Source organism: Temnothorax nylanderi, unplaced genomic scaffold (genome assembly GCF_030848795.1).
Source record: "Temnothorax nylanderi isolate EJ_2023f unplaced genomic scaffold, tnyl_v1.0 TNYL_tig0183_pilon, whole genome shotgun sequence".
In the NCBI taxonomy this organism is placed as follows: domain Eukaryota; kingdom Metazoa; phylum Arthropoda; class Insecta; order Hymenoptera; family Formicidae; genus Temnothorax; species Temnothorax nylanderi.
The window spans coordinates 196,428-203,944 of record NW_027249245.1 but is presented as its reverse complement, the minus strand read 5'-3'; the positions used below and the strand labels follow the sequence as shown (position 1 = coordinate 203,944).

General features: G+C 44.8%; 1 long non-coding RNA gene across 1 annotated transcript; it reads right to left on the bottom strand.

Moving 5' to 3' along the window:
- Positions 1-5,885: 5,885 nt before the first annotated feature.
- On the bottom strand, positions 5,886-7,269 carry LOC139778437 (uncharacterized). The gene is made up of 2 exons (XR_011719564.1): positions 7,061-7,269; positions 5,886-6,954 (listed from the first exon to the last, which is right to left on the bottom strand). It is a non-coding gene; the product is annotated as an uncharacterized lncRNA (long non-coding RNA).
- Between the last annotated feature and the right edge of the window lie 248 nt (positions 7,270-7,517).

Below are 7,517 nucleotides of genomic sequence, written 5' to 3'. Positions count from 1 at the left end.
CTTTCTTTTTGATTAGGACTATTTTGCATATTTAGGGCGATATACTTAAAAATTAAACCACAGTATACATTTAAATTACATGATTAATTAATTTTTTTATTAACTCATAACTTTTCATAAAGCAGAAATTTAAGCGTGAATAAATAATTGACTCAAAATTGCATTACCGTATTTTTTAATTGAATTACATTGAGTCTATTTTGAATTCTAAACTAAGATTTCAGCAATTTAGCGAAGGTTGTGTATCTTATCGGTGCGCAACATTATCTTGAACCACGCTACGCGTACGAAATTCAATCTGACCATCTGGATGCTGACATGTGTGGGGCGTTTAAGAGATCAGTTTGCTGGCGACAAGGCTTCCCAAGCAAATATGCATTGCGTGGTGCGTGTACCATACTTAAGTGTCTGTAGAACTGGCAATCGATAACTTCCACTCGGTTTCGTCTTACATGAGCGCCGCGAGAACGTGGAGAGTTATCTAGCCACAAATCTAGTCCGAGTCCAAATGAATAAATTAGATATTCCGATTATTTTTTCGCGTTTCTCACGAAACCTTCAAACTTCCTACAATAATATTGTCCGTGACATTATTTGCTTTAATTTTCCTTATCAGAAAATTGGCTTGAACGTTTAGTAAAGTGTACACGCGGATCGTGTAACGTTATCTCGTGACGTTAATCCGTTCGGTGGAAATCTGGGTGCTGACACGGCGAGCTTGAGGGATCGGGCTACAAGACGGGGAACGTGGGACAGGTAAATACTTATCGCGCGGTGCGCGAAGCATGCTTAAAGCGTGCGTTCGAACGATCGGTCGGCGGATTCCATTGCCTTCGGATCTCGTCTTACGTTTTAGCGCCGGCAGAGTCGTGTACGCAAAGAGATACAAGGCGAGACGACAGAAATGGAAAAAGATTCCGCACGCACGAGAGAAGAGATACGAGTGAGAAAGAGGGAATGCGCGTGATGCGTTTCGCGTAAACGGCCGTCTTCTCGGATTACTGGCGGTTTTCTGAACAGCCGCGTCGTGCAAACGCTAGGCAAAGATGTGTGAGGCACACGTGCGCGGGATTGCAACGCGTGAACGAGTACAACCCTCAAAATTCGTGAAAGGGTGACTTGCAAAGCGAGCCATATCATAGGCGTCGAATCGATGATTATATAGACACTATTATTATCTTAGATACAATTATTAGCTAATTTTTTTGTAAAATGTTTAAAATAATTAGAATAAATAACTTGGTATATGTCAAGAATTATTGAGCTAATTCGCACAAAAGCCAATAATTATAAATAATTTTAAATATTATATCGTAGAAAGTGGAGCATTATATATACGTGTTGACCATTAATTTCGATATAAATATTGCATTTATTTATCCCAATTTTCTACTTAAAAGACATGAATGCATACACAAAAGCGAGTTTCTGCTTCTTTCGCTAAAGAATAAAAAAATTAGGACAGATAGCACGAAATTTACGAGGCGTTGCCGTTGCCTATGCCAGTGATCGATGCAAAACATACCGGGGAGCAGGCGCGTAGGATGAGAGCTTAACCCTATTTAAATCACCTCTGGCTTGCTGACAATACCGTGATGATTGCGACAGATGCGTGGTCGCGCGTGTCTCTTTAAAAGAGCGTTTTCGCACCCTTCGGCGGCGACGCAAAGCCACTCATTTCGAGCCTTTCCCCTCGGCAGGGGCCCTCCATTCACCGTTGAAAAGCGCACAGGTGCGTACCACGGGGTTCCCATTGAACACAGGGTTCCTTCCCGTCCCTTTCGTTCGCTCCTCGTTTCTCCAACGCGCTACGACCAGATGCGTCAGCGATGCAACGTTCCCGCGGGCGCAAAACACGAAAGCACCCACTCGCTCGCATTCACGGATGCATCTGGCGCTCCCATTGGGGGATTGGGAATGGAGAGCAAAAGATAAATTTATATCGGAGAACCTGGAGATTTAATGCAGCGACGCAAGTGAAATATTGCTCCTAATTAAGAAATTAAGTTACGTGAAATAAATGTTGCAGTATACATTCGATAAGTAAAATAAGAAAATTTATTTGCTGTTGAATTAATAAAAGACCATATTTCATACGGATTGAGAATATCTTAGTTATTTGAAACAAAATTGATATAACAAAAAAGAAATTATATAATTACATTATATATAGATTACTTTTTTATTAATTATAGAAATTAATAGTATGAAAAAGAGATGAATCCAGCATTATTAGAATAGTGTCCCTGTAACTTGTTTTAATATATATATTATTTTCTATTTGTCTTTTATTTGAAAATATTATCTTTGTATCACATAATAATTTATTTTTCCGTACATCATACTATTTTTTCCTTAAAAGATTAAGGTGCGTGTGTCGCACAACTTCGTAGAGATCAAATTTGCAATTGATTACCACATCAAGAATAACTTCGAAAAGGAATGATTACGATCAAGTGCCTTGTAACCTTGACAGTTTCGCAAGCTTATTCTATCAATCATCAGGCGTTCTAGATTGCAGAATACGTGGTGAAACGCACTTGGCGCGAACATATCTTGTCAGTCTCACGATGTACGCTCGGCGCGTTTTATCTCAACGATTAAAAATTGCCGTACAGGTCTGTTAAAGCGTATATACCGCGCGGTAATCCGATCGAAGGTAAAGCTACTCCCCGTGTACCTCTTCGTGGATGAGAGGAGGGCACTGCCGCTCTGGCCTCGTAATATCTGGCGACTTCGTCTCCGCCGATCCTATCGAGCGCGTAACATTCCCCGCAGCAAACGGGAAGCTGCGTTAACTCGCTCCGCGCGAAAGTGCACCTTCGGGTTCGCGTGTCGCAACCGTCATGCGTGCGTATGTACACACGCGCGGATATCATTAACCGTTAAGATATACGCCGAGGTGACGAAGAATTAATTAGCGAACTACGCTTTCCGCCGGGTGAGGACCGGTAATTAAATCAGCCGGATACCGCGACGCTCGATAAATTTTATCGGCGCGTTGCTCCATTTTCTCATCGAGTACCTGGAATAGATATCGATCCGACACGCGTGCAAATAATAACAAGCGAAACGCAAGTCGGATTACCGCTAATGTAAACGCGTGAGATTGGTATCGCGTGCGAGCGAGATTCCCCCGATATCCGCGATCGCTCTGAGCACGTGCTTATCTCAAAACTGTGACAAGATGATGCCGTGCGCCATGTGTCGCTCGGCAATCATCTCGTAAAGGGGCACGAAGACCTTCATTATGTCGCCCGCCCATGATACATGGCCAGAACGACACGGACTGCGTTACCTCTCGAAAACGATCGCCGAACGAGCGCGCGCGGCGCGGTCATCGAGAGATGTGCTCGCTCGATCCCGGTCTTTCTTTCTTTCGTCCGCGAGAGCATAAGCTCATTTACGTTCCCTCTCTTTGTCCACATCCCTCGAGCAAAATGCACCTGTACGCTGCTCGGCGCAGGGGCGGATGCCAATGCCGTCCCGCAGGATGATAATTTTTTAGCGGCGAAAGAGGTATCTACACGAAGGCCTTTCCCGTTACGCGGAGGAATGCGTATATACATTACTTGAAAAAACTGGCAAATATTTGTGAGCGAAATTATTCCGCGTAGTCGGTGAGGGGCTTGGAAATTTGATCCTTTCGGTCAACTTAGAACGCGAGGCCGCTTTTATGTCAATATAACAGTCGATGGAATTTGTTAAATATCTGGCCTCACTCCATTACACATTACGTAATACGTTACTGAATAAATACTGAAAGGTAATATCTATGAAAAAAAGCAAAATTATTTTTTATAAATACAGATATCTCAAGTTTTTTAGACGACGCGACGTACCGAAATAGTTGGGGTTTCATTATTCTCCACGTAAACCCGTCCCTGCGTACGTTTGCATTGAAAGGGCGGCGTGCTCGCGCCCGTACGGTAGGCGCACGCATAACAACGTGTACTTATGGGGCCTCGCAGGCATAGATTGGCATCGGGGTAACCCGATAATCGGCATATCCACCGAAGGGCCCGGCGCGCCTATTAAGCTCCAATAACGACACGTAATGGCTCGGGTGTTGCGACCACTACGACCGCGACGTTGGCGAGATCGTTGCGAGTGTGCGAGGAGAGAAGCGTATCGAGAAGAGTAGTGTGCCGCGAGAGAGCTCGTTGCGTAGCGTGACTAAGCCCGCGAATGCGAGCTGATGACGTCTCGGGAAGACGGAGGGCCCCGAAGACTCGCCTCGTGCCCTCCGTATGTTCGCGCATAGTCCCGGAATTCCACGGAATTCCGGCGTTGCAGTGGTCGTAGCGCCACACAGGTCCTTCCCCTCTCACCTTTCCCGCTGAGGGGGCCTGAGGGACCGGCCGGGCCACCCTGAAATTATGTGGTGTCCGTCAATTAAAAAGAGTGACCGGCGGCCTCCTCGCCTTTCCGACGTCGTCGTTTGACCGTATCCTTCCTCTTTTGTGTCCGCCTGCGATTCATATCGGATGCGGTACCCTGCTCTTACCGAAGAATGTTCGGGGTGAACGAGGGGGCGATTTTTATACAGTTTTTGTCAGTCTTTCCGTGAAACGCGATGCTGAATGCGGGGATAGAGGCGTAGAATCAGCGATTTGATTGAAGTGCTGAGGCAATAACACGTTAAACTGTATACGAAAGATGGCTGTGCGACTCTTGTTAGTCTCTATTTATACTCAGGTTCGATCATGGCTTCGAGAGGAGCTTTCTGCATTTTGCTTGAATATAACATACGAACTCTAAGGGCTCATGCACAATGAGATGAATAAGGAACAAGGAATTAAACATAGTAGTCGCATCTTTTTTCAAGACGCAGCTTCTCTCTTTTTTCAAGACACGGAATTCTCTCTGTGTTTAATTCCTTGTTCCTTATTCCTCTCATTGTGCATGAGCCCTAAAAGTTATCGAGAAAGAATAAGTCCCAATGATTTATAACCTTCCACTTGTTCAATTGTGGTATGAAATATCTGTAATTCCTGTAAATTGAATTCTGTAAATTGTTGAAAGATGTATCATTGAAGAACTGGAATTCCTTAGTTTCCTACATCGCGATGACAACTTCTGCATTTCTCGGTAAGGGAACGGAAAATTGAGACGTTCGACGCCTACGTCCTCGCGCGCCTCGTGTCCTTCGTGTCGCGCGGAACGTAAGTATACGTACGATTCATGGCGGAAGGTACGGCGCACGGCGGCTATAACGAGGTCCTCCTATAACGCCTCGCTGTGGAATCTCTATATCCTTATCCACGGCAGCGCGTCGTACCGTTATTATTCTTCCTGCGTCGCGCAGGACGTGTTGCTTCTTTCCAGCAGCAGTGAGAACGTACGAGTTCGTTCGGGTCGACCATTCGCGTGTATCTGACGACGAGGACCACGACGATGCAATGCACAGACGGTGCATCGCTTTTACGGGCGTGTAACGCGGCACGATCGCAGCACACGTATATACGCGCGTCCGACGGTGGTTCTTCCATAGGAGGAGCTAGTTCTCACGTGTTAATTATCGCCCTGGCCGTTTATCGGGATCATAGGCGCGTTATCGTCCCCGCGATCGGCGAGGAGGCAGTCCCGCGAGCCCGTACGAGTTTTCTCTCCGCGATTTCTTGCCTTACCTTCTTTACGCGAGCGGATCGCGCTATTAATGATCCGGTAATTTCGCTTGCCCATCGGCTACGATTTTCAGTCCGGTATTTTCAAGTCAATATATCACTAGCCACACGCGTCGCTGGCATAATTGTAAGTTCTAATCACCACTTTTGCAGGATTTGTCAGCAACAATTACACAAAATAAGGACAGATATATGTTGCAATGTGTAATTATTTACTATATTATAATAATATGATGCATCAGAAATATCAAAATGATATATCGTTAGTTTGCTATTTAATATATATAATGATAAAATACAGTAATAAAATATTCTCATAACGAACAATACTGACTTTGTTCAACAAAACTGCGGACATGTCTATTAGCTAAATTTTAAATAAAATGAACCTCGCGCGCACATTTTTACTTTTTGAATTTGAAGAAAACAATCGACATTACATCTCATCTATGGTGCGAGATTATTGCCGCAGGGGCTGCGCGTGGTTTATACGAGTTTACAGCTCGTACTCGGCGCCGTTTGCGGTGCCGAGCTGCAGAGCGCGGCAGGTGTTAAAAATAACTTAATTAATGCGCGCCCGAAGCCGATGCGATAATTGGGCGGGCCAGCGGAATGTTCGAACGTAGGAACTATGATTAACTCGGCATCCAATTAGTTCGTATTAGGAGTACGAAGCGAGGCGAGCGCACGCGTGTGCGTAAATCGTGTAATATATAACTACAGCCGCGGCTAAAGTCTGTCTGTCATTACTTCGGCATTATCGGGCGAATTATTCACGGTCCTCGAATATTCCGATAATAGGCGCCGCGCCGCCTTATTACGTTCGTCAGGATGGGATATCGTTACTCGATTTCTTACGCTCGGCACAACCCGTCCTTTTAATAGTCCATCGTGGCCTCGTTATATCCTCCTCTAATGCCGTAAGTATTCTCATTTTCGTTTGTCCCCAGGCGATCAAATGAAAAACGTTTCATAGATCACACGTGCGAGTTTTACTATTACAAAATAGAACGTAGTCGTTATCCGTATGAGCGACAATCTTAGAGTTATCGTGCTAGTAGGTTCAAGAACATGACTTGTGTGATGCAACGAGGCTCGAGTAATAATTACAATGCAGTATCTTATATATCGTGTATGAAAAATGACATCTATATTACAGATTATATTTATATGTTACTTAACTTCCGGTTTTCGCTGTTGCTTTCTAATTTTCTACTTGACTTTTTCCACTTTTAACCGGCGATAACCGAAAGGCGATCGCGCCGCTGGAAAGGTAGTAATCAGTTGGTTAGCAGCGATCTTCCCGCCGGTAAAATGTTGCTGCGCCCTATCGAGTTGTACGTAATTGTGCAATAAATTGTTACTTAATTGAGCGCCATGCCGTCACTGATTTACATCGTGCTTTCACTTCTTTCATAAATCGCTCGACTTACGTTAATCTCAGCTAGCCCAGCTGTAGGAAAGTGCTGGTAGCGCCGAGACATTCGATTTTCCGCGATGTCAAGCAAGAACCTCGCCCGTGGAATCTCAAAAGTGATTAAACCGGATCGAAACTGTCTTGCTTATTGAAGACATCTATTTCACCGAATAACGTATAAAACTTACATGCTGGAGCTTTTAGATTGCACGCCCGACGTATCGATAAATGATATTCTTAGTTGATCTTGTGACTCGCGTGAAAATAAAACATTATCTCGTAAAAGGCCAATTAGCCGCACTCGACTGTCGCCGATAGCAACCATCCGCCATAAAATCGCTTGCCATCCGTTATCCGCGTGATTATAAAAATCGAGAAGCTTCCAATCGAGCGGAGTTACTTCGTCATGCGCCGTGCAGCGCATCCCGAACCACGACATTGCAAACAACAGGCATTTCGCGATCGTCCGCTCC